Here is a 27,890-nt window from a genome sequence, read left to right as displayed (position 1 = left end):
AGCGGCCAGGATGGGGCAGGATGGGGGACCTGGGCAGCCGCCTCCAGGGCTCCCTGATGATTCCGGGCTTCCCTGGGGTTGCAGTTGCTTTGACCATGTGTTGAGTTCCCTACAACATCAGATACCCTAACCCCTGAAACGAAAAAGCTCCCACATGGGACGAAGATGAGATAACAGTTATTTTTATGAACCTCTCGTTTGGGATCGTCTGTTTTACCCTTTCTCTCCATGGGACGTCAGGATGCTCTCGGGGAGCCCGTTTATGACATCTACACTGACATGCAGAGGGGGCTGGGCTTCCTGCCCTGAAGCGCTGGCCCTTGCCTTGCAGGAGCCTGGACAGAGCACAAAGAATAGGAAGAACCCAGCAAAGAATAAAATACCTTCTCCCACTCTGGACAGTGACAGCCCTCCACACAGGTGTTCTCTGTGCTTCACAAAAGCAGGGTAGATAAGGGTCATCGCAAATGAAGAGTAGATGATGTCCCTAAATAAACATCTGTTTGCTCTTCAGAGCCCTGAAGTCCCCCTCCCCCCAGAGTGCCTTTATTTAATGCTGTGAAGTGGAACACCAAGGCAGAGAGAACTTGTGCGTGGCCCACGTGGGACAGCAAATAGCTAGCAAGGATAAAACGTGGGTGGCCCTGCCTCTCCCTGAGTGAGTGCGAAGAACAGACTCTCATCAGGCACGTCTGCAGCCTGCTAGGGCTCTGGACTTGCTGTCGGGAGCCTTGACTTCTTCCCTGTTACTTCTCTGAAATGGTTTCACTATAAACTTCCCAGGGAGCTGGAATATTCTACTTTCTCTCCAGAACTGAGAGTGAGATGGGTTCTCGGATGAGAAGGTGTGTTACATTCATCCTATCCTCTCTGTCCATATGACGTGTGAATACGCTTGGTGCAAATGAGGAAAAGCGGAGCTGGGCTGCAGGCGTTAGGGGTATTGCAGCCTGGCTTTGGGAAGCAGGTGTCTGGTTTTCAGAGCTGCTCTGTCATACACGTTATAGCTTCCCATTCTGACTGCTAAGTGCCATGAATCTCTAGAGCCTCTGGTCTCCAAACTCACATGTCAACGGTCCTGCACACCAGCCGTGAGTTGCCGCTGGAATGAAGCCGGGGAGCAATGATGATTAAACTGTGGTGAACAGCCCTCTGCAGTCTGTCTCTGTCGGCTCTGGGAGTGAGTGTGCAAGGGCTGCTGTCTTAGGGCTCACCTCGGACTTTTCTGGGATTCCCTGGGGACAAGGTATAGGGAGGAGAACCTTAGAAGTCTTGCTTTAGAGACCTGCAAATTAATTTTCTTTCCAAAAAGGGCCAGATAATAAATACTTTAGGCTTTGTGAACTACAGCACACAGCCTGCTTCAACTACTCAGCCCCTCCATGGTACAGATGTTGCCGCACACTGCGTCTGAATGAGGGGGACTAGCTGTATTCTGGTAAAACTTGATTTATGAAAAAGAGGTGGTGGGTGGGATTTGGCCCTCAAGCCTTGTTTGCCACCCTCTGTGGTGGAGGAAGGAGCAGAGGTGTTGTCATCAGACCCCAATTCGAATTTCTGTCCTGCCGTGCACCAGATTTCTGACCCCAAGCAAATGAGCTTGGAGCCTGTCTCACCATTAGTAAAAAGGGGGTGGAGACACCTGCTATTTAGAGTTGTGGTAGTGTATTCAGCACTCCTAGCGTACCGTGTGGCATAGAACGGATATGCAATGAGTACAAGGCGTTTCCATCAAAATACCCCCAGTTCTTGGGGCAGAGCAGCTGTAGTTGACCCTCATGCTCTGTGGTCCGCAGTCTTTGATGGTCGTCTTTTGCTTTGTTTGTTGGGCCTGACTCACCAGAGTGAATGAAGCGTCTTTCATTCCATTTATATCCTGAAAGTAGGTCTTTCAAACTCACTGACATGTTATTTCAGTCTGTTTGGTACAATGCAGGGCTGTGTGGAATCCCCCTGGCAATTCCACCACACCAGAACATCGCCTACCCTAACATTGAAAACTTAGAACAGAATCCAAAACAGATGTATCAAGTCTAAGGAGGGCCGGAGCAACATTAATTTGTTCTTTGGGAATGCCCTTCATAAGCACATTTTTAGGCAGACATTTGTGTTAAGATCCAGGCAGTAAAAGATCCCAGCATGTTCTAAACACTGTAATTTTGGGCCTTTGGGGTCAAAGAAAATTTGGAAGGCATGGATAACTGAAACAGAAGTGACTAAATTTATGGCTCGATGTTTCACGAAAAGAGCTGTGTTTAGAAGATGTCACTCTTCAAGGTGGCTGACTTCACGTGCATCACAAATCTCAGCCTTCGAGATAAAGCGCTAAACTTCAAGGTGACATTGTCAGAAAAGCTGTCTTTTTTTTTTTTTAAGTGAGAGAAGGAGAGGCAGAGACAGACTCCCACATGCCCCCAGACCTGGATCCAACTGGAAAGCCCACTAGGGGGAGATGTTCTGCCCATCTGGAACTATTGCTCCGTTGCAACCAGAGCTATTTTTTAGTGCCTTAGGCGGAGGCCATGGAGTCATTCTCAGTGCCCAGGGCCAACTTATTCCAATCAAGCCATGGCTGCAGGAGGGGAGGAGAAGAGAGAGAGAAGCGAGAGAGGGTGGGGTGGTGAAGCAGATGGGTGCTTCTCCTGTGTGCCCTGGCCAGGAATTGAACCTGAAACATCCACACGCTGGGCTGACGCTCTACCACTGAGCAACCGGCCAGGGCCAGAAAAGCTGACTTTTATATACAGTGTTATGGGTTTAAGTAAAGTACACTGAGTTTCAAATTTGAAGAAAAACCAATATGGATAAACAAATAGTGCACCAGAGTAACACTTTTGTGCAAATGCCATTAAGATATTGGCCTGAGAATTGGGCAGAATCCACAATTATGAATAATAATATATTACATCTTTATTAATTATATGACTCATAAAAGAACCGTTTGTGGCACGAGGAAAAGAAAATTCTCTTGGCAAATCTGAAATTTCATATTCCCCAAAATGTACTGGTAATGCATTTTCCTGTAAGAAACTGATCTGATTGAAATCTTTCTTGACTCTGTGGAGTTGTAACCTACTGGGTTAAGCTGACCTACTTGTTAACCGATTTCTGCACTACTTTAGAAAACGATCTTTACCAGACAAGAAACATGTCTGTGCTCCGTGATATGCTTTAAAATACGTGTTTGGCTTACAAAGCGGAGACAAAATCAATCCATCAAAACAGAACATCAACATCTCTGTAACTTTGCTGCTTACTGATCACTCACGTGTCCTTGCCAGGTTATTAGCTCATGAGGCAGAGAAGCAAACAGATGCCATTTGGGCTGAATAATGAGGCCAATGAAAGTTGTAACACCCTGATGTTCATGCCACAATGGAAGGCAATGACACTGGGGTTTTTGTAAGAAAAAGAAAGTGTATATTTATTTCTTGAGGTTGGGCTCATAACATTCTGTAGTGATTCTAAGATTTTCATTTTGAAGTGATTTGAGATCCACAGGAAGTTGTGAAGACAGCACATAGATGTTCTGTGTGCCCATGTGGTTACATCTAGTACTTGGTACACACTAGGGTACAGACTCTAAACCAGGGAATGTGTGCAGTCGTAACCCATTTTATCTGATGCATTTTCATGTAACCACTACAGTCAAGGCTCACAGCTGCTCCATCACAAAGACCTCTTGCACAAAGACCTCCAAAGGTCACCTCCAAAGTATGACTTTTGGAGTTATACTTGTGCCATTATTCCTAACCCGTGAAACCAGCCATCTGTTCTTTATCTCTGTAGTTTTGTTATTCCAAGAATGTTATTTAAATGGAATCATAAATTCCATGAGTTTCTAACAAGTTGCTTTTTTTTTTAATCAACATAATAATACCCTTGCTCAGGAATGGGTCCCTTTTGTTTAATCCACTCTGTCAGTCTCTTTATTTGGGATATTCAGACTATTTCTGTTCCGTATAAGCACGGATGATGGAACCCAAAGAGGGCTTAGCAGTCAGGGCTCGGTGTCCGTTCCCAGAATCCTCACCAGACACCTGGAGGGGCCAAGGGGGGAGGTGTTGGCGGGGACTAGAAGGACTCTGGTAAGTTAGGAAATGGAAGTAGGCTTAGTTAAGAGAAGGGAAGTGTAAGGGACTGTGGCTTGCCTTAGGAGGGCGTCCACAGAGGTTGGGGTAGAGGCTGGGAGGGCACAGGGATGGCCGGGGCAGAGAGAAGAGAGGCCCGAGGGAGAGGATTTACCTAAGCTGCAGCCAGGCAAGAATAGCCCAGTGGCTGGGTTGCAGTCTGCTTCCCGGCAGGATGGACCAGAGTGTGGCTGTGCCCTGGCGTCCCCGCGTCAGGAGGTAGGCCTCCATCGGTCCATGAAAAGCCCGGGAGGTGTGTGACTGGTTTTTGGCACTGAGAGGAAGGAATCACTGAGGAGAGAGAGGAAGGACATTCCTAATTCAGGGCTGAAAAGTCAAGTTCTGCTGCCCATTTTCTCAGCTGTGTCATCTTAAAACTCGAAGCTGAGGCTCTAGCACAGAAACGCCTGTGTCCAGAAGTTCGCGGGAAGTTGTCCAAAGGTCTCCAGCCCCCCCTTCCCCTGCTGTCGTTGCCAGGATGGACCCGGGAAGAAGATTCTGAGGAATGTTCTCCTAAACAGAGGGAAGGTCAAGCAATAGACAAAGAGGGCGTGTGCTGAAGATAGGCGCCAACGATTTCTCGTGAGGTGAGGGTGGAAGAGAAAGAGCCCCTCTGGAATTCAGAAAGCCACTCGGAGAATGAAGGGGACATGCAACATGGGGATCATTGGAAACAAAGTCAAAGGCAGACGTGGAGGAAGCAGATGCCAGGAAGGCCCATGAACAGGAGCGACTTCAGGAGCCACAACTGTATAAAGGAATTCTGTTTTGAGAAGAGGTAAGAACATCGTCAGAGGATCACCTGTCGCCCACACAGCCTCACCTGTGGGGTGATGCGCCTGGGGCCTCCATGTCATCTGACAGTTGGCACTCTGTTTGTGTCAGCAGAGGCCAAAGGTTCCATCCGGACTAGTCATTTCTGCAAAGTTGTCACGAGGCTGCGGCACACAACAGCTTCGAACAGGAGCCTTTGTCCCCTGTCATCCTGAGGTGAAATAGTGTGGTTTGTGGGGAACATTCAGCAGCACTGTTGACAGCACAAGAGCAGGTCACGTCAGGCACCTCTGCTTCTCCGTCAGGGTTGTGGGCAGGGTGACAAGTGTCTCCTCAGTGCTGAGTGATGGAGAGGAACAAGGGGCAGTGCAGAGGGAGCACTGAGAGGGGACGCTGACTCCACCCTCACCATCGCCTGTTGCTCCTGAGCCTCAGTGTTCCCGCTGCCCACAGGAAGGACGTGTGCTCTGCCCGGCCACCAGGAGGTCCAGTAAGAACGTGGCGGTGGTGTGTGACCGTCCAAGGCTCCTGATAGTGCTTCTGGGGAGTGCCTGGGCTGCAGCTGCCTCTAGCTGGACTTGACTTGGTAAGTCCGAGTGTGTGTGAGGTTGGGGTTTCGTGGCGTCGGCACCGTCCCGGGAAGCCCAGCCCGTTCCATGGCGGAGGCCCGTTCCATGGCGGAGGCTCGTTCCAAGGCTCCGGGAGGCAGAGGCAGGGCTGGGGTCCCTTTGTGGGCTCTGCTGTCAACTAGGACGTTCACCTCTGCCTGGTTTTGTGCCCAGCCGCTCACCAACGCCCCAGAGCTGACTTTTCGTGGAGCCCTTGCGTGTCATCAACCTTCTGTCTTTACATGCCATGGTGAATCTGTGAGTCCTGCTGCACCAAAGTGAAAGGGAACCCTAAAATGTGGACGTGCTGACCAGGCTAAAGCTCATCACCTCCCCTAAATGAGGCTGTGTTTCATTTATTTGAGAAGGAACCCTCCTTTTCCCCTGGGAGGGAGACGTCTTCTTCCCAGAGCCCCAGCCTGGGGATGATGGGCCTGTGGGGTCCTGTGTCTTCTCTGAGCCTCACTTGCCCACACGTGTGTAGCCCGTGGAGCCTGGCCTCATGCGGGGCGGATGGCAGCAGCGGGGGCTGAGTGTTTTCATTTACTGAGTCCAGTTATCCTGCCACTGTTGCGAACATCAGGCCCGGTTTGTTGGCTCCCTCCCCAAAAGCTCTCAGAAAAAAAACCGGTACCAACCTGTAAAAAGGCAGCTGACAACATTCCCTGGTGTCCTTTGACTCCTGCTGGACTGATGGCTCCCCGGCCTGCTTGGTTAACCGAGCACCGTGTGTGGCTGAGGTGTCCACCGCTGCCAGGCCGGGGGCCGTCCCCAATGCTGTGGTGAGGACCGCCCCCACCCAGTCACGTGCGTGGTCCACAGGCCCTTTACGCAAAGACCAGGAGACTGGAAGCCCCCAGAACAAAGGTTCATTTCTTCAGGCTTCTTTCACTGAGCATGATGTTTCTGAAGCTCGTCCATGTTGCGGCCGTAATACTGTGGGTCAGCGCTTTCTTTTTTTGGCTGAATAATATTCCATTGTATGATAGACTGCATATTGTGTACCTATCATCAGTTGGTGGACTTTGGGGCTATTTCTGCTTTTTAGCTACTGTAAATAGTGCTGCTGTGAGCACTGTGTACATGTTGTTGTTTGAGTCCCTGTTTCCCGTCCATCTGGGTATATACCTAGGAGTGCAATTGCTGGTCTTCCGCCTTTGTGAGGAACCACAAAGCATTTTACACTGCTGGCAGCTGTGTACAAAGATGCCAGTTTCTACACATGCTTGCCAACACTTCTTATTTTCCATTTTCTGATTATAGCCATCTGAGGGGTATGAAGTAATGCCTCATATTTTTTATTTATATTTCCTTATTGACTTATGATGGATGGGAAGCTTTTTCTTCATGTGTTTATTGGCCATTTGTGTGTGTGTGCGTATTTTTTTTTTTTTTTTTTGAGAAATGTCTCTTCACATCCTTCATGCATTTTTTAGTTGGGTCATGTATCTTTTTTGTTGTTGAGTTGTGAGAATTCTTGATACATGCTAGATGCTAGATACTTATCAGACATACAATTTGCAAATAGTTTCTCCTATTCTGTAGACTGCCTTTTCATTTCCTTGGTGCTCTCCTTTGATGTACAAAACTTTTAATTTTGACCATCCACTGTATCTGCTTTTCCTTTCATTGCTCATGCTTTGGTTTCAAAACCAAGAGTCCCCTGGGATTTTGATAGGACCTGCATTGGGTCCATCTATCACTCTGGGGATGCTAACATCATAACAGTATCTTAACGATGTTGAGCCCCTGCCCCCAGTTTTCACAACACTGTTTCCTCCTTTTCATTCAGACTTCGGTTTAACTGTCTCCTTCTGTTTAACTCTTTGCATGGTACTTACCACCATGCCGTACCGTTGTTCCTTACTGCTGGGTTGGCTGCTTCTGCCAGCCTCGGTCCACTACAACGTAAGCCACTGGATCGCAAGATGGTGCCTGTTTGCTCCCTGCTTTATGTCAGCAGTTGGAATGGGGCTGGCACCTAGCAAATACTTAATGTTTGTCACGATGAATAAACACACCAGGGAGAACTGGCCGGGGGAGCAGAGCGGGTTTGCCAGGGAGCCGAGCTGGGACAGCACTCCTGTGAGTGGCAGTGAGGATCGCGGATTTCGTGTTCCTGACGTGCAGACAGTGCCGACGAGCCTTCTTCTGTCTGAAAGCCTGGGGCTCATTAAACGTGGCTGCACCTCTGGGCATGAGCCATGGGAGGAAGTTGGGTGGGACTGAGTCTCACGGGTGAGAATGCACATGTGGTTCTCTCTCCCTACTCTGTGTGCGCTGCGGCTGTTCTCTGGTCGGGTCCCCTTGAGCTTACGGACACGGGGGGAGCTCCAGGGAGCACCGTGGGCGAAAGGGAACCGCTATGGCATCCTCACGTGGGAAAGAAGGGCCAGGTGAGGAGACTCAGAGTTCCCTGCACACAGACTGTCCTTTGCAGGATGCCTAGCTGGGTGGGACACGGTCTGCCGATGCCAAGAGGAAGCTGCTAATGACGCATCGCCGTGAGTGAAGAGCAAGCTCCTGCCAGGACATGGTGCGAGCTCCCTGGGGACCTGAGTCTAAGCACAGTAGGGCCCTTTCACACTCAGGGCAACAGAAATGTCATGTGACTCCCAGAACATATGTGTGGCTTGTTCATCCCCGCGCACATCCAGTGTCTAGTGCTCTTTGTGTGGCGAAGGGGCCAGCTTTGGGACAGGGCACAGTGAGAAGGGCACTTCTGTCCCAAGGCCCCTCCTGCCTCCCACAGCCTTGCAGCACCAGGAGTGCGCTGGGCACTCACAGTCCCTGGCACAGGCCGAGGAAGAGAGGGCATGGGCCCAGCCTCCTCCTCGGGTTGGAAATGCTCTACCAAGTTGATTGGAGACAATGAAGTCATGTGCATGAATTACCAATCACTATGCAATATTCCTAATGACTAATATATAAAATACTCAGATTGATAAGAACACAGTAACCCAATGACTCCACTGCAGTAGGGAAATGGTCAAAGATCTGAACAAGTATTTACAAAAGAAGAAGTTGAAAGGCCAACGAATGAGCAGAAACAGTCCAACCTCCAAAGTTGCTAACAGTACAAAATAGAAACATGGGACACTGGGCTACACTGACAACAAGGCCCCTGTCTCCCACCAGCATTCACACTCAGTGTGGGGAAGATTTGGGAAGCAGGCACACGTGTAGGCTGCTGGTGGTGACATGCGTGTGACTCACACTCATCTATAAGGACAGAGGCTTGGGTCCAGCAGGAGTATAACAACAACAGTGACTTATTTACCCGGAGGACCATGGGCTGTGTGGGGTCAACTCTACCAGAAGGCTTCCCACAAGAGGAAATCTTAGAGACACCCCAGGTGTCAGATAACAGGGACGCTCTATTTTCTGAATGTGAGACAACTTCTTTTTTTTTTTGCATTTTTCTGAAGCTGGAAACAGGGAGAGACAGTCAGACAGACTCCCCCCGCATGCACCCAACCGGGATCCACCCGGCACGCCCACCAGGGGTGACGCTCTGCCCACCAGGGGGTGATGCTCTGCCCATCCTGGGCGTCGCCATGTTGCAACCATCCTGGGCGTCGCCATGTTGCGACCAGAGCCACTCTAGCGCCTGGGGCAGAGGCCACAGAGCCATCCCCAGCGCCCGGGCCATCTTTGCTCCAATGGAGCCTTGGCTGCGGGAGGGGAAGAGAGAGACAGAGAGGAAGGAGCAGCAGAGGGGTGGAGAAGCAAATGGGCGCTTCTCCTATGTGCCCTGGCCAGGAATCGAACCCGGGTCCTCCGCACACTAGGCCAACGCCCTACCGGTGACAACTTCTTAAATCCCCGTTCCCAGCAAGTAGTACCGGAGTATCTCCAGGATTTTGCTCCTGAGAACAGCTGCTGTTGGAGAATGCAGGTGACATCCCCTCTGGGTCTGTGGGTGCACCTCTGACATTCTTCTCTGTTGTCTTGGTTTCCTGGGGCTGTCGTGACAAAGTTGCAAATCAGGGTGTCACAGGGCCCTGCTCCAGGGGAAGCTCCTCCCTTGTCTCCTCTGGCTCCCAGCGGATCCCAGTGGCTCCTGGCGCTTTCAGATTACATTCTGCAACATTTCTGAGAGGACACAAGTCCAGACACGGAGGGCAGGCTAGCAGTTGTCAGGGGTCCAACACGGGGTGGGGAAGGTAGGTGGGCTATAAAGTGGGGTCTTGTGGCATCAGATCCCTTGGGGCATTCAGTGTGCTTGGGGGACACACACACTGTCATGTGACAAAGCCATGTATAACTGACACATGAATGAGTGCAAGTAACCCTGGGAATCCTGCTTAGGTCCAAGCACTGTGTGTTCAATCCGGCTGTGAGGCTGCACGATCGCTTTGCAAACTGTTCGTTAGCATTTGGGTTTAAAAGGTGAATTTCGTGGCAAGAACGGTTTGCCGCTGGGAGGAAGCCAGCAGGGGAACACATGCGCAGATCCTGTCGCCCCTCCCCACTGGAAATGCCCGCACTGCTGGCCGGGCTCCTGAACATGCAGCTGGAACAGAACTCAGACTTGGCCGGAGGCCCTCCTGCTTGGTTGACCTTATCCAATACCACTGCTGGGTGCCCTGGCCCCTCGTGTCTGAGCACGTGGGCTGTTTCTCTCCAGATGCACAGGGACAGGCCTGGCATCGTCCCTCCATTTTAGCTGCCCAGCAGGACCAGTGCCCATCTAGATAAAGACCCCCGAGGGAGTCCCAGAGTTCACTCAGAGGCCATAGAACCAAATCTACACGCCCAACTTGGGGACAAGCCATCCAAATGTTTTTGTTCCCGGTGTCGTCATAAAGGGTTATAAACTCATTTCAGTTCCGGTTTCCTTCTGGTGGGTGCAGGAGAGTGTGACTTCATTCCTTCCTGCCTGTGTGCCATGTACTACACAGCCTCGTGGGGGGGGGGCAGGCAGAGGGCTTGGGGTGAAGAAGCCTGACCCAAGGCTTGTGTTGGTTTCTGTGGTTAGACCCAGATTCTCCTGGGGTGCTTGACCCGCCCCCTCACCTCCTGAATTGTCCCTGTGACTGCAGAATGCATTTTAGACATTTCTAGGCCCCCTCAGGATCCAGGGTCCCTGGGAAGGTCGAGGCTCTGAGTAGGGCTATTGTAGAGTGCCACCCTAAGGCTTCTGAGAAGCCCACTTTGCCCTCAGGGACGTGCCACCTAGACGTGCCATGGTGATAATGCTGCCATAAGCTTTCCATTTGCTCCGAAGATGGTTCTGGGTTGCATTTCATGAGACTCCTCAGACATTTCCCACAGGGTCGTGGTGGCTCCAACTGGAGAATACACCCTTGCATTGGTCTTTCTTCCATTTTGGCTCCCTGGGGTCACATTCTCTAGTTTGCCGCCTGCACACAAGCCTTTGTGCTTGTGGTTGAATCAAGCTGAGACGCTGCCACTCCCAAAGGCTTTCTGTAGAAACTGGGGAGTAAGAGGACTACTCTTGTGCTTCTTTTTTTATTTTTATTTTTTTGTATTTTTCTGAAGCTGGAAACAGGGAGAGACAGTCAGACAGACTCCCGCATGCGCCCGACCAGGATCCACCCGGCACGCCCACCAGGGGCAACGCTCTGCCCACCAGGGGGTGATGCTCTGCCCCTCCGGGGCATTGCTCTGCTGCAATCAGCCACTCTAGCGCCTGGGGCAGAGGCCAAGGAGCCATCCCCAGCGCCCAGGCCATCTTTGCTCCAATGGAGCCTCGGCTGCGGGAGGGGAAGAGAGAGACAGAGAGGAAGGAGAGGGGGAGGAGTGGAGAAGCAGATGGGCGCTTCTCCTATGTGCCCTGGCCGGGAATCGAACCCGGGACTTCTGCACGCCAGGCCGATGCTCTACCACTGAGCCAACTGGCCAGGGCTCTTGTGCTTCTTTGACTGAGGAAAACATATCTCTCACTGACTTTTCCAGGTCTTACTTGATTTTTTTTAAAGGTACCTAAGATATGTACCTCCGGTCATTTTCTGAGATTCTCCTGCCTACAGAGAAATTGTCAGTCTCTGAATGGAGGCGGTCCATTGGTAAGTAAGCCTCAGAAGGAGAGATGAGGATGAGGAGGCAGGCTGAAAGGCAGAGCAGGGGAGGTGAGCAGGAGCCAGGCCAGAGCTCCACACGGCAGCCCCGCGGGCACATGGCTCCATGCTCAGTGAGGGTGCCTGCCATGTTATGCTGGGCTGGACAATGGCTGACCTTCACTGCGGGCTGTGGTACGCTTGGCGGCTCTGAGCACTGGCATCCACTGCTTACATTCCTAACAAGCTCCGATTGACGCACTGGGAGCCCCCACAGTGCCCAGACAAGGCCAGGGCGATTGTCCAGCACCTTGTCTTTCCCGGTGCCTAGCGCTGGCCAATCCTGCTGCAGAGGCTGGGCTCCTGATTGCCTCAGACGGTGGGTGCTAACTGTCCTGAAACTATGGTGCAGGCTCACTTCAGACTGAAGTGGTCATTGCAGATTTGTCATTGTGTTCCATTTCTGTTGCTGCGTGTGTGTAGCCCGACACGGCCACACGCACACAGTGTGTCCGTCACCTGGTCATCAATGATAATCTCAGATGGGTATAGGGCTTCCCACCTACTACTTCCATGTTTGTGTCAGATCTCAGCTGAGGATAAAAAGAAAGCTTCAATTTCCTTCCTCTTGTGGCTAAATGTCAGCAGTATCCTACTTTTGCAGAGTTCTTTGTGTAACCATTTCCTGTGCCTTAAAGGTAAGCTTCACATGCACACAAAAATATCATTGAATCATAAAAGTTTCAGAACTAGAAAGAACATTAGCAATCACTTTAGATTCATGAGCTGAGCCTAGAAATAAGTGCCCTCACACACAAGTAAATAACCAACCCATCACCGTAGGAACTCGGACTTCTCCTGGCCACTTCCCTTTCTGTGGTGACACTACACAGAGTGTTTCTTGGAAGGATCTGGAAGGACATAGAAGTTACTCTATTTCCCCATGATAAGATGCATCCTTTTTCAAAAAATTTGGGGTCTAAACACTGGGTGCGTCTTATATAGTGGTTGTAGATTTTTTTACTTATATTTCCTGCAAGGTTTGACAGTGATGAGTTGTATGAATTTTACAATGAATAAAACTTGAGTTCAATAATTTTATGTAATACATTTTTTTTTCAAATTTTAGGCCCCAAAATTAAGGTGCGTCTTATAAAGGGAGCATCTTATACATGGGAAAATATGGTACACAGTCTTGACTAAACATCATTTGAAATTAAAACTCAATTGGTAATTGTTAGATTCAGGGAGTACTGGGGCTGCCAAAGAGTGTAACTATTGAAGGAACAGTAAGTGCTGATATGGCTCCTGTGAAGCTGAGAACAAAGAAGGTCAGAGACCCTTATCAGAAGTTTATGTTTGAAATTCGCCGCTAAGCTAAAACCGGCCCCTGTTGCTATGCCGGCCCCTGTTGCTATGCTGTGTGTGACCTCCCTAGCCAATAGCTAAACTGCCATATCTGCTTCTGTACTATGCTTGCTCACTTAGGATATATAAGGGCCTGGCTGTAAGCTCCAGGTGCGGCTTCCGTTTGCAGCTCATTGTGGGCACGGTGTCTCCAGACATCTTGGGAGTTCACCCCTGCGCAGGTTAAACTGGCCAATAAAGTAACATCTTAACTCCTGAAAGTCTCTGACATTTGTTCTCATACCCGGTGGATGCTACATTTTGGGGGCTCGTCCGGGATTCTCCCTTGGTGGAGTTTTGGGTCGGAGACCGGAAGGACAGCTTGAGCTGAGTAAGTATTCACGGAGGATCCTCATTTGGTTTGGCTTCTGGGCTCCGGAGCACACAATCCTGAGGTAGTAGGTGGGACGCTGCTGGTAACCCACCCAGGGCTTTCAGAAGTGGGACGCCGCTCTCTGAAATTTGGATATTTGGATTTGTTAACTTTAGAGTGACCAGTCACATTAGGAATCCGTTTTGCGCTGCGCTGCATTTTGTCTGAGCTCAAATGACTGAGTTGAATGTGAGAGAGACAAGTGTGTTCCTTGTGTTAATAGTGTGTGTTGCCTGTATCCTACCCTTTATCATTATTCCTGAGTCATCTAGGATGGGACAACAGGAGTCTGTGCCGGGATCCCTGCTCAAGTGCCTGTTGAAGAATTTTTCTGATTTCCAGAAGAGGGCTCAGGGGTACGGAAGTCCGCAGCCAAGTCCAGGTTTCCTCTGGACCTTGAGCCAGCTAGAATGGCCTGCATTTAATGTGGGACGGCCCACAGAGGGCACTTTTGACCTTCCAATTTTGTTTGCTGTCAGAGCCATGGTCTATAGGGTTCCCCACCCAGACCAATACCTGTATATGGATGTATGGGTAGATACAGCCATTTTGTCTTCTCCTCTGGGAGGCACAGCCATTTTGCCTCCTCCTCCAGGAGGGCAGCCATTTTGCCTCCTCCTCCGGGAAGGCAGCTATTTTGCCTCCTCTTCCGGGAGGGCAGCCATTTTGCCTCCTCCTCCAGAAGGCGCCGCCGGCACCAGATGCTGGCCCACGGGCACCTCCTTGCCTCATCTATGTGCCTTTTTCCACTAGTGATTTATACAATTGGAAACATCAGAATCCCCCATTTTCTGAGAAACCTCAGGGACTAATATCTCTCCTTGAGACCATTTTTAGGGCCCATCAGCCCACATGGGACGATTGTCAGCAGATTTTACAAACCCTCTTCACTTCTGAAGAAAGGGACAGAATAATGAGAGAAGCTGCTAAGGCGGTATTAGGAGAAGAAAGGGAAACTTGGGAGGGAAGAGGGGAAATAGAAGATGTTCTCCCATCTCAACCTCCTACCTAGGACCCTAATACCGCTGGGGGAAGGGACGTGCTCCTCTAGTATCTCCAGGCTTTGTTGAGGGGGCTCAAGGCAGCAGCTAGAAAGTCAACCAACTTTAGCAAAGTAAGTGAAGTCATCCAGGGAAGAGAGGAATCCCCAGCAGCCTTTCTAGAGAGATTCATAGAGGTTTATAGAGTATATACCCCTCTAGATCCTGAGGCAGAAGAGAACAGGAGACTAGTAAATATAGCCTTTGTGACTCAGGCTGCTTCAGACATTAGGAAAAAGCTTCAGAAGATTGAGGGGTTTGAGGGAGAGAATAGAAGCAAGCTATTAGAGATAGCCCAGAAGGTGTATGTCAATAGGGATGATCCGGAGGTTGGCAGAGGAAAGGAGGTAGCCAAGATCCTGATTGCTGCTCAGATATCTCTCCCCAAAGGAAAAGGGGGACAGAGGAAGGGCCAAGGACAGCGAATAGACAAGGATCAATGCGTCTATTACAAAGAGAAAGGACACTGGAAGAGAGAGTGCCCAAAGTTGAGGGCCGACAGCCAGAGACCAAAACAGGCCCCAGAGGTCTTGCTCCAAACCTCAGACTGACGGGGTCAGGGCTCCATTCCCATCAGCTCCCAGGAGCCCATGGTCACCTTAACAGTCGAAGGAAACCCAATAGACTTCCTAGTCGATACGGGAGCCACCTACTCAGTCCTAAAGAAACCACAGGGCCAGATGCAGAAGACAACTACTAAGATAAGAGGGGCAACGGCAAAGCAGAAGCCTACCCATGGGCCACCGCAAGAAGTACTGACTTAGGTCGAGGCACCATCACCCACTCTTTCCTAGTCATTCCAGACTGCCCTACACCATAACCTTCCGACGGGAGGAAAGCCCTATGGGGAACAAAGAGGCAGAGGTCAGCATGAAAGTAACTGTCCCACTGTCTGAAGAACACTTACTTGCCACCATCCTAGAAGGTAATGAGGCCGAGGAAGGGGTTTCAGACACCCTGTGTGCCCGGGTACCTGAGGTTTGGGCGGAAACCAACCCCCCAGGTTTGGCTGCTCACCAACCGCCTGTCCTGGTGCAACTGCTTAGCACTGCTAGACTGGTTGGGATCAGGCAGTACCTGGTCCCAGCCCGAGCTAGACAGGGAATCGCCCGGCACTTGCAACGCCTGCTGGAGGCAGGCATCCTCCGAAGGTGTCAATCAGCCTGGAACACCCCGCTGCTTCCCATCCAGAAACCAGGGAGCCAAGACTATTGTCTGATCCAGGACTTGCGGGAGGTGAATGCACAGGTAGAAACTATTCATCCCACGGTGCCCAATCGTATACCTTACTGAGCTCATTGCCCCCAACCCATACCTATTATTCTGTCCTGGATTTGAAGGATGCCTTCTTTTGTATTCCCCTGGCACCTCAGAGCCAAGGGATCTTTGCCTTTGAATGGAATGACCCAGATAATAGATTGGTGGGGCAGTTCACTTGGACTAGACTACCACAAGGGTTTAAGAATTCCCCCACCGCCCTGGCTGGTTGGCTCAGCGGTAGAGCGTCGGCCTAGCGTGCGGAGGACCCAGGTTCGATTCCCGGCCAGGGCACACAGGAGAAGCGCCCATTTGCTTCTCCACCCCTCGCCGCGCTTTCCTCTCTGTCTCTCTCTTCCCCTCCCGCAGCCAAGGCTCCACTGGAGCAAAGATGGCCCGGGCGCTGGGGATGGCTCTGTGGCCTCTGCCCCAGGCGCTAGAGTGGCTCTGGTCGCAACATGGCGACGCCTAGGATGGGCAGAGCATCGCCCCCTGGTGGGCAGAGCGTCACCCCTGGTGGGCGTGCCGGGTGGATCCCGGTCAGGCGCATGCGGGAGTCTGTCTGACTGTCTCTCCCTGTTTCCAGCTTCGGAAAAATGAAAAAAAAAAAAAAAAAAAAGAATTCCCCCACCATTTTTAATGAAGCCCTCAGCAAAGATCTGCAGGTTTTCCGCTCCTCCTATCCGTCAATCGTACTGCTCCAGTATGTGGATGACATCCTCATAGCTGCCAAAGATGAAGGAGAGTGTGAGGAAGCTACCTCAGACCTGCTACGAGATCTCGGGCGAATGGGGTATCGAGTCTCCGCCAAGAAGGCCCAGATTGTGATGCAAACTGTAAGTTATTTGGGGTATAACTTACAGGGAGGGCAAAGGATATTGTCCAGCCAGCGAATTCAGACAGTCTTGCAGATCCCCGAGCCTACTAACAAGAGACAGGTACAAGAATTCCTGGGTGCAGTAGGATGCTGCTGACTGTGGATATTAGGCTTTGCAGAACTAGCTGAACCCCTGCACGAACTGATCAGGGGTAAGGAAGAGCAGTTCACATGGACAGATAAGAAGAAACAAGCGTTCCAAGTGCTAAAAGAGGCCCTAGCGGCTGCCCCAGCTTTGGCCCTGCCAGATCTGGCCAAACCCTTTCAGCTGTTTATAGCAGAAAAGGGAGGGGTAGCTTTAGGGACACTGAGCCAGGAACTTGGGCTGTAGAAGAGGCCTGTCGCCTATCTGTCCAAGAGACTTGATCCTGTAGCCTCAGGATGGCCAGCATGTCTGAGGGCACTTGCTGCCACCTCCATACTAGTCAAGGAGGCTAGTAAATTAACTTTAGGGCAGGACATCAAAGGCATTGAGGAACAGTACGTAGAGCAAGTGCTGCGAGCACCTCCTGACAGGTGGCTATCTAATGCGCGGCTAACGCAGTATCAGGCTCAGCTGCTGAACCCTCCATCTGTTCAGTTCCTCAGAACTGCTGCCCTGAACCCAGCGACTCCACTTTGGTCCACAGTTGCAAACAAATCCTTGACACAGTGACTGGCTCCCGCCCGGACTTAAGGGATCAAGCATACGGGAAGGCAGACCTGACCCTCTTTACAGATGGGAGCAGTTTTATTAAGGATGGACAGCGACATGCAGGGGCAGCAGTGGCCATGAAAAATAAGGTTCTGTGGCAGAAAGCACTGCCCGCAGGAACATCTGCACAAAGGGCAGAGCTAATAGGACTAACCCGAGCCTTACAGATAGCAGAAGGAAAAGTTGCCATTATCCACTTGCAAAGGACACCAGAGAGGGGCAGCCACTAGGCCACAAGAAAGCCTTCTGCCATTGCTACCTAAGCCAACGCTACCTCCGGATCCTAGATATTCCCCAGAAGAAGAGCAGGAAGGGATGCAGTTGAAAGGGAAGAAAAATTAGCAGGGATAGATAGAGCTTCCTGACTCCCGGCTCTATTTACCCCAGGGAATAGTAAGAGAAATAGTAGGAGATATTCATACTAGTACCCATCTAGGACAAAACAAGCTAGAACAACTTATCAGGAAGTATTATGTAGGGCCCAACATCAGAGATATTGTCCACTCCATTGTCTCGAGGTGCAGCATCTGTGCCAGAGTAAATGCGCAGAATAAGAAGCTACCCCCCTTTGTAAGGTATCTGGGGAAAGCTCCAGGAGAACTGTAGGAAATAGATTTCAGAGAGATGACCCCTGGGAAGTCAGGTTATAATTATCTATTAGTATTATTAGACACCTTCTCAGGATGGGTGGAAGCATTCCCCACACGAGGAGAGGCTGCTTCCACAGTCTGCAAAGTCTTATTAAGGGAAATCATACCTATTGATAGATATGGCATTCCCCTAGCCCTAGGATCAGACAATAGACCTGCATTCATATCCAGGATATCTCAAGAATTAGCCACTAAGTTAGGTATTAATTAGAAATTTCATTGCATTTATAGGCCCCAAAGTTCAGCACAGGTAGAAAGAATGAACAGGATTCTGAAGGAAACTATAATTAAGCTGAGAGGGGAGACCGGCAAAAACTAGGTTGAGCTCCTCCCTTTCATCCTTTTTAGAACCAGATGTACCCCCATCTCAATAAATAGACCCCTTATGAAATCTTATTTGGGCAACCTGTGCCCCTTGTACTTCAATAGACCAGAGGGGAACTAGAGATTTCTAATCATAATTTCCTCAAGTCCTTGCAGGCCCTGCTCCAGAGTAGAAAGAAAGGTCATTGAACTGAAGCCTGCCAGGCTTCCCAACCCTATCAAGGGACACGTCTGTGCTGTAGAAAGAGGGACATGAGAAGGTTTTACAGGTTACTCAGCAAACTGTTCAAAGACTGTCCAAGAGGCATTTCTAGCAGTACACCACCCAAGGACTGACTCCCACGTAGACGGGTCCACACACCATGATCCTGAGCACCCCCACTACTGCCCAGGTAGAAGGCATACCCGCCTGGGTCCACCGCAGCCGGCTGAAGCTTGCAGTCCCAGCAGAGACACCTTTGTGGACAGCGAAGACTGACCCCGCCAACCCTTGTAAGCTGACCCTGAGAAGGATAGCATGTCCTGCTTCAGCCACAAACCAGAAGTTAACTGGTCCACGCATGGCTAATGCCTAGAGGAACTAACTAAGGACTCTTTTAATCAGGCTTTAGGAAAAGGGAAACTAGGATAAAAAGAAAGTCAACTTAATTGTCACTAAAGGTTAAAGGTTTTTAAATCAAGAGTTTTGACTAGAAAGGAATTGTATGGTTTTGATAATAGAAAGTATAAAGTGTAGAGGTACTTTTAAAAAGAAAAGGGAAAAGCAAGTTGTTATGAAGGCCAGTTATTTCTAGATAAGAAATTGCATAAAAGTTGAAGGTTTATGTAAGTTGCAGAAGGTTTGTGTAAATTGCAGAAGGTTTGTGCAAGTTGTAAGAAGTTAGTGCAGAGAAGAAAAATACAAGACAGGACAAGTTCCTTGTGTATCAGCCCTACAGATATTGCAGGAAAGTAGTTTATTATCTTAAAACTGTGTGCTTGGTGTACTTTTGCAAAGATATTGTACAAATGTGCTGAAAACATTGTAACCTTGTAGGTTTCACCTATAAATACCCCTCTCCCCCTGAGCTCATTGCTGACCATTGTGAGAGGCGTAGTAGGCTAATCACTAGCCAGTGTATAAGACCCAATTAGCTTATAGCTACAGCTAAAGTAGAAAATTCTCATGAGCCCCAGCCTTATACCATTCTCCCCACTGATGAAGAATCAAGGGTTTGATTTATGCCCAAAAGAGATGGGGGAATGTTAGATTCAGGGAGTACTGGGGCTGCCAAGGAGTGTAACTATTGAAGGAACAGGGAGTGTTGCAAAGAGTGTAACTATTGAAGGAACAGTAAGTGCTGATATGGCTCCTGTGAGGCTGAGAACAAAGAAGGTCAGAGACCCTTATCAGAAGTTTATGTTTGAAATTCACCACTAAGCTAAAACTGGCCCCTGTTGCTATGCTGCGTGTGACCTCCCTAGCCAATAGCTAACTGCCACATCTGCTTCTGTACTATATGCTTGCTCACTTAGGATATATAAGGGCCTGGCTGTAAGCTCCAGGTGCGGCTTCCGTTTGCAGCTCCTGTGGGCATGGTGTCTCCGGACATCTTGGGAGTTTGCCCCTGCGCAGGTTAAACTGGCCAATAAAGTAACATCTTAACTCCTGAAAGTCTCCGACGTTTGTTCTCATACCCGGTGGATGCTACAGTAATAGGCAGCATGTCTAAAACCATGCGATTCCCAAGACTTGCCTCTGGGGACAGAAGTTAGCGTCTGGTGTTGTTCTAGACTGAATGCTCGTGCCCCTCACCAAGTTCATGTGTTGAAGCCTACCCTCCCCCCAGTGTGATGGTATTATTAGGTGGGGGCCTTTAGGAAGTGACTAGAGTATGAGAGTGGAGCCCCCATGAATGGGATGGGTGAGCTTATGAGAGAGACAGCATCTGCATCTCCATGGGGAGCTCTCACCAGAACCTGATCCTGCCGGCACCCTGACGTTGGACTTCCAGCCTCTAGAACTGTGAGGAATAAATATCTGTGGCTTATAAGCCACCCAGTCTGTGGTACTTTGTTATAGCAGCCCACATGGACTGAGACAGTTATAAAGAAAATGATGAACTGAACATAATTTAAATCTGCATATAAGTGTGTTCCCAGGGCAATGGTGTTGAATGATGCTGTGTGCGTTAAGACTCTTGCACCGTGAGTCATAATAGCCCATCCATTTTAAAACGGAGATGTCTAATCAGGGGTGCCACCTATGGGAAGTGAGTTCTCATGGGTGATGGTCCATAGAGATGAATCTGTGTTATGGCTGTTATTTCACTTTAATTAGGAGATTTAAATAATATTTCCTAAAATTTGTATTCACATCACAGATGGTGTAGAAAATTATTTTAGGTGACACTGCTACGAGTATGTTTTATTTTAAATATCTGCATACTTATTTCACATTTCTTATATTGCAAAGCACATATTTGAAAAATAACTGGTCACCAAAACACACCAAGTTAAAACTCAACAATGAGAAAACAAACCCAGTTTTAAACATGGGCAAGGAGCTGAATACAGTCTCACCAGAGAAGATTAATAGACAGCAAACAGCACATTGGCAGACACTCTGGATCAGACCTCAGCAAGGAAATGCAGGTTCCGGCAACAACGAGTCACCAGCGCATGCGCACTAGAGGGGCTGAAAGTCTGGTGCCCAGCGCAGCAAGTGGTGGCGAGGACCGGGAGCAGCGGGAGCCTCCGTCACTGCTGGTGGGGGTGTCGTTGGTGCAGACACTTCGGAAAACAGTTTGCAGTTTCTTAACAATGCCGAACTATCCAGCGATCTTGCTCCCTGGTATTTCCCCAGAGAAGCTGGAAACTTATGTCCACACAGAAACCTGCACACAGGTATTTACAGCCGTAACTGCCAATAACTGGAAGCAACCAAGATGGCCTTCAGCAGGTGATGAGCAAATAAACGGTGGTAGGTCTAAGACAATGGAATACTATTCAGTGCTAAAAACAAAAACAAAAAAAACTATATCAAGTCACAGAAATGACATGGAGGAACCTTAAGTGCATCTTGTTTAGTGAAAGAAGCCAGTCTGAAAAGGCTACTGACTATACGATCCCAACTGTATGACATTCTGGAAAAGGCCAAACAATGGAGATAGATCAGCGGTCGCCAGGCGTTGGGGGGAAGGCAGGAGGAACAGGTGGCGCAGAGAATGAGGTGGAGGCAGCGGGCCCGCCCTCTCTGATACTGGGATGGTGGACACGTGACATGCATCTGTCAGATTCCACAGAGTGTACCACACTGAGAGTGGACCTTAAGGTAAAACGGTAAAACATGGCATTTGGCTAATAGTAACGTATCAATTATTGGTTCATCAAATGGAACAAATTGCACCACACTCAGGCAATGGTGCTACTCATAGCAGAAAAGCTGAATTTTTCTGTTCATCTAAAAAAAAAAAAGAAGAGAGAGAGAAACTATCAGGGAATAAAGACCTCAGAGTTGTTGCTCAATAAATAGAGGTTACCTCTTACTACACGCGGACGGCGTGTGCTGATCACTGTTCTAGCAGTGGAGGTTAGGCCTGTGCAGGGAATGGCAGAGGAGTCTCCCTGGCTCCTGAGACAATGCTGGTGGCCTGATATTGAGGTCTTTCTCCATCTCCCTCTGAAACAGATCTCTGGGTCTAGGATCCTGAGGAGGGAGCCAGCCAGCTCTTGTAGATATGAGGGTCACTTACTGTGGTTTGCTGCAGCAGCTCAGGAGCACCGACTCTGGGGTTAGCCCAGAGCAACCTTCTCAGCCTTCTGGGGTGGGCTCCCCCAGAGAAGGATGGCGACTGACTGCACTGGGAGGCAGCGGAGGCTGCTCTGTGTAGGAGGGGATGTGGTGTCCCGTCCCCTCTCCAAACGCGGCTGCCTCTGTGCGCTCAGCTCCCAGAGCTTGTGGCTGGCATCGGCGCACTGCATAAATGGAGCTGGGAGGGCTCGCTTGGGACTCATGAGTGCACTTCCCTTTTGACTACAGCCCAGCCAGCTCTCACAGCTGTGGTGGACAGGCATGCAACACCCAGCCTGGGAGGGTGCCCAGGGCCACTGGCTTCACCTGCTCTCCACACTCTTCCTGGAGACTCAAGGACACGTGTCTGCCATTTAGGGTTGATGCACAGAGCCTCCTAAAGTATGAAGACTGCCTGGGGACCTCACAGAGCTTCCGGTCCACCTTTCTCACGTGAAGAGTGGGAGACCCAGAAGGGCTTTTCCCAGGGTCACGCAGCCTGGCACCAGTGTTTCCTGTGAAAGGGACTGTCAAAGTTCGCCTCTACCAGGATCCTGGGAGGAAATATCGGGGCTTCTAAACTTTCCAAGGGCTTGTCAGCCCCGAACGCTGGCTGTGGAGCGTGCTTGTGGCTGAGAGTGTCTGGAAGGGTGTAGTTCACGGGGCACCTGGCAGGTGTGGGAGGGGGGTGTTATTTGAGGTTAACAGGGTGGCAGAAAGGATCAGCATACAGAAAACCTCTCAGTTTTGAGGAATTGAATAGAGGAGGGTTTCCTGCCTCCGAATATGAGACACAGTTAAGACCTTCTTTGTGTTTTACCTGCTCAGGAAAAAAGTGATCAGACTGTTGTCTCCCTCCAGCCCCCCCCCCTCCCGAATGAAAAGAGCTTCCCTACTTTTCTGCAAGGATGAACCAATTGCAGCTATGAGCCAAGGCTGGAGCCTGGCGGGCCTGGAAGACGCTGCTGAGTGACATTCCCATGGAACAGCAGCCCATGCGGTAAGTTTTGCTTGTGTAAGTGGAGGTGCACACACAGGTTACACGTCGGGGACTTAAGTTATGGCACCCAGGTTCACACTGCACACCACCCTGCAGCACTTTCTGGAAATGGAAATTCACAAGATTTATTATTGAGTGCAAGCAGACAACGTAAGTCTACATCTTATTTCAGTAAAGGGGGCAGATGGCTGTGCAGTGGGCAGAGTCCATGTACCTGTAACAGAAAGGGTATATTTAATTGTCCCTTTTAGAAGGTTTGTCACCTTTTCTACTGCTGAGTCTGCAGCCACAGAACACAGGCGCTGGGCAGTGCCTTCCATGACTGAACACGAAGCTGTCAGTAATGCAGTAAGAGCCTCTCTGCATTCCTGGTCCTCGATGACCGTGTCCATTGGGAGCAGTGTGCATGCTCTGTCTTCTCCCACACCCTAGAATAGGAAATGGGATCATAGTAGAATCAGGTACTTCTGTCTCAATTTCTAGTGCAGGAAACCAAGATAAAAATATAGCACAAGACTCTAGTGGGTCGGAGATGTGGGATCTGGGCATAAACACTGGCAATGGAGGCAGAGCTGGCTTGGGTAAAATCACATGGACAGGCTCTGGACTGCAGGTCTGAAGGTCTCAGAAGAACTAACTGCTCTGCTCTTTCATTTCCCATGAACTGAAAGCCAGAACATTACTTTCCCACTGGAATGTACGTATTGCCACTGAACACCACACTTAAAATGGCTAAATGGTTTATTTTGTGCTACCTGTGCCCCCTTACATTAAAAAGAAACCCGCAGCAGAGTTATTCTTGATCGAATGGACTGTGGACTCTGAGGAGGTGAAGCCTGGTTGCTGACTTATCAGAGACTGTTGGACATCTGCTTGAAGAGGAGGCACTGACTGGGGTACAAAAACCCCCATCCCGGGTGGTGACTGAACCATCTCAGGGAACACTCAAAACTCATGGTTTGCTCCTGTGTGTGTTTCTCAAAATGCCAGCCGAGCAAGGGTCCTCTGTGGAGTGTGGCCACTCCATGACTTGCCACAAATGTTCACGACAGTGTCACCTGTCATCAGGCAAGAGGCATGTTCACACAAGCGAGAGCGCTCGCCTCTTTAAGCTTTGTGCACAAGGCACTTTGTTTCTCTCACCCTTGTCAGGGTCCTGTTCCTAACAGTCAAAACCTGAAGACAGCCCAAAGGTCCACCAGCAGGCAGGTGGATAGAGAAACTGCAGTTCAGACGCACAATGAAATACTGTTCATTTGTGCTTCTGCAGCCCAGACACAGGGGTGATGCCCAAATGTGTGAAGCATTCCATGTTTGTCTGACATATGCACCGTATTTCCCCATGTATAGGACGCTCCCATGTATAAGACACAACCTAATTTTGGGGCCCAAAATTTGAAAAAAAAAATTACATAAAGTTATTGAACTCAAGTTTTATTCATCATAAAATTCAGACAATTCCTCCTCACTGTCAAAACTCCCATCCACTAGCTTGTCCTCATCTGTGTCTGATGATGAATCATTGTCTTCACATATTGCCTTGTCCTCAGTTCCATCTATGGCATTTGAAATGCCACAACCACTGTACAAGATGCACTCGGTTTTTAGACCTCAAATTCTTTTTTTTTTTTGTATTTTTCTGAAATTGGAAACAGGGAGGCAGTCAGACAGACTTCCACATGAGCCTGACTGGGGATTCACCCGGCATGCCCACCAGGGGGCGATGCTCTGCCCATCTGGAGTGTCGCTCTGTTGCAACTAGAGCCATTCTAGTGCCTGAGGCAGAGGCCACAGAGCCATCCTCAGCGCCCGGGCTAACTTTGCTCCAATGGAACCTTGGCTGCGGGAGGGGAAGAGAGAGACAGAGAGAAAGGAGAGGGGGAGGAGTGGAGAAGCAGATGGGTGCTTCTCCTGCCCTGGCCGGGAATCGGAACCCAGGATTCCTGCACGCCAGGCCGATGCTCTACCACTGAGCCAACCTGCCAGGGCCCAAATTTTTTGAAAAAGGGTGTGTCTTACACATGGAGAAATACAGTAAGTCCTAGGAACATATTGCACAACATGGTGACTATAGTGAAATTTCTGCATGATATAGTTGAAGGTTGCTGAGAGAGATCTTCAAGGTTCTCACCATGAGGAAAAGAACTGTAACTATGTGAGGTCATGGATGTTAATTAACTACACTTATTGCGGTGAACATTTTGCAATACAGGCATAAGACAAATTGTTGTATCGTACACCTAAGACTGGTATGTCAATTGTATCTCAATTAAAAAAGAAATACTATTCAACAATGAAAAGGACTGATTCATGCAACATGGATATATCTCAAATTATCCTGAGTGAAACAAGCTGGACAAAATGAGTGCATACTATGACATTCCATTTGTATAAAGTTCTAGAAGACGCAGTGTCATCTATAGTGACAGAAAGATCCATGGTTGCCAAAGAACTGGGGAACAGGGAGTCAAGGGGGAGTGCAAAGGGAACAAGGAAGTGTTTGGGGTGACAGGCTATGTACACACTTGGATTGTATGATGGTTTCATATTTGCATGTGTGTCAAATGTGTCCAGACTTCATATTATATGATGTGTTTAGTCTATGTCAATTGTGTCTCAATCAAGTTAAAAATAAATGAGGCACAATAAAAATTTTAAGACATGAATTTGTATTGGATCCTAATTGGGAAAATAAGAAATTTTAGGGACAATTGGGAGTATCTGAATATGGACTCTGTAACAAATATTAGATTATTGGTACTTTTCTTAGGCATAATAATGGTATTAAAGATATATAAAAAAATGCCAGTATTCTTAGATTCATGCTGATTTAGAGGTAAAATGTTGTGAAGTCTTCTGTTTATTTCAGATAGTGTGGGAAAAAAATAAACATAAAGCAAAAACAGTAAAATACTAGGACTGAATCTAGCTATTCAGTATACAGGAGTTAATGACACTATTCTTTAAACTATTTTTGGCATGTCTGATAATTTTATCATTAAAATATTGGAAAAAACAGGTTTGAAAAAGAACCAAATTACAAAAGATAAGACATGAATTTTCAAAAAAAAAATGCTAAAAAATATGATCTCACCAGCACACTGAAAGGCTGATAACACTATGATCAAGTACAATTTGTCCGCGGAAAGTAGCGTGAATCAACAAATGTAATCTGCATGTTAGTAGTCAAAAATAGAAATCATGTATTTATTTTGACAGATCCAGAAAAAGCGTGACAAAATTCAACAATCTTTCAAGATACAAACTCTCAAGCAATTTGGTATAGGAAACAAAAAAGGTCTCAACATTATAAAGGCCACATATGACACAGCCACAACTAACATTATACTCAATGATGAAATATTCCAAACAGGAACAAGATAAGGGTGGCCACTCTCACCACGCTCCTACTCAACATTACACTGAAGGTCCTAGCCAGAGCAATTAGGCAAGAAAAAGAAATAAAAGACATCCATGTCAGAAGGGAAGTAAGATTGTCTGTCTGCAGATGATATTGTATATTTCCTAAGTGTATGTCTGGTAAAAAGGGAAACAACAGAGTTATAGTGACAGGCCACAGATGTCTTTCATGGGCAGAATCTTGTAACTGATCATGTCTACTCCTTTGTTTGGACTCAGGAACCCGGAATTCAATTTTCTATTCACCTTTTGTAACTACATGTCTTTGCACCTCTGATATAAATTACTTCAAACCCTTTTCAGAACAAAAACAGCATATTTATTTACACACAAATTATCATTCAAATTGATTTGTAAATGGCTAAGGGCTCTTATGATCTGCCAACCTATTTCCTTAGCCTTATATCCTCATCCAGCCTTGATATGCCTATGGACATACTGTTATATTGTGTCTAAAGTTACCATAGAGACTCCTACTTTCATGCAACTAAAGTGTATAAGATTAATAGGTATGAAGACTTTGTTTGAGACCAGATGGGTCTACAGCCTAGATAGCCTAAACCAAATCACTAAACTCCATCAAAATTGAGTACTATCATCCGTAAAAGGGTACTTTACAGGACTGCTGTTGGGAATACAAGTAAGTAGTTTATGTAAGAAGCATTTTAAATCAGCAGATGTTAATAACTGTTAAATTCCACTGGCTAAATTCACTGGCTGGCTGATGCTGGTCAGAACAGCTCCCTGAGGTGGTTTCTTTTAACATCTGAGCACCTATTTTTTCTTTTTTGAGGGTAATTGGAGAACATATGAAAACATAAGTGAAGATCAAGCAGCTGGCAGATCAGTCTTAGTTTTTCCTCCTTTACCTGTGGCCTCCACACCGAACATCCTTTGGTACCATCTGCGAGAACATAAGCGTTCCTTCCAATGGAGTCCATGGAGAGTATCTTTCCCGTTTTTCTTCTTCGTCTCAAGGTGCCAGTGTCCTATGTTGACTAATTCTGTGTCTTCCCCTCCAGGATGTTGGGACAGGACCTGAGGGTCACGATGCCTTCCATGCGGTCGGTGGTGGTGACCCCTGTCCATGGCCTTGACCGCCTTCTCTGATGGAGGACTAGGTCATCCAGGCCGGTTCGGAGCGCGGCTTCCCAGCTCCAGACACGCGGCCCCTCTCACTATATAGACCTTGTGGCGGTCGGGACGGACAAGGACACAGGGGCCGTCCCCAGGATGTACGGTTTACTGGATCGCGCGGGGGCCTGGGTCGTCCTCTCCGTCCTGCCCTGGCGGGCGAGAGCACACGTGGCCCGGCAGGGCCCTCGGAGGTTTCCCGTTGCACCCCGGAAGCGTCTTTGCACCCCGCCCACCCTGGGGGCGCCCTCCCTGATCATCGCCCCGACGGCGGGGTCCCAGCGGGGTCGGCCCGGCCCGGCGCGCGCAACAAGGGTCCCGTCGGGGTCCCGCCACCAGGGGACGCCGCCTGGGCCGGTGCGCACCAGGCCGCCCGCGGACCGCGCATGCGCCAGCGCCCCTCCCCA

General features: G+C 49.0%; 1 long non-coding RNA gene across 1 annotated transcript; it reads right to left on the bottom strand.

Annotated features, from left to right (window-relative positions):
* Positions 1-20,548: 20,548 nt before the first annotated feature.
* Positions 20,549-27,354, bottom strand: LOC136315705 (uncharacterized). The gene is made up of 5 exons (XR_010727547.1): positions 27,219-27,354; positions 23,193-23,357; positions 22,826-23,031; positions 21,508-21,599; positions 20,549-21,151 (listed from the first exon to the last, which is right to left on the bottom strand). It is a non-coding gene; the product is annotated as an uncharacterized lncRNA (long non-coding RNA).
* Between the last annotated feature and the right edge of the window lie 536 nt (positions 27,355-27,890).

The sequence above is a fragment of the Saccopteryx bilineata genome, chromosome 11, assembly GCF_036850765.1.
Source record: "Saccopteryx bilineata isolate mSacBil1 chromosome 11, mSacBil1_pri_phased_curated, whole genome shotgun sequence".
Taxonomy (NCBI): Eukaryota; Metazoa; Chordata; class Mammalia; order Chiroptera; family Emballonuridae; genus Saccopteryx; species Saccopteryx bilineata.
The sequence above is the reverse complement of the archived record's forward strand: the minus strand, read 5'-3'. Positions and strand labels throughout refer to the sequence as shown.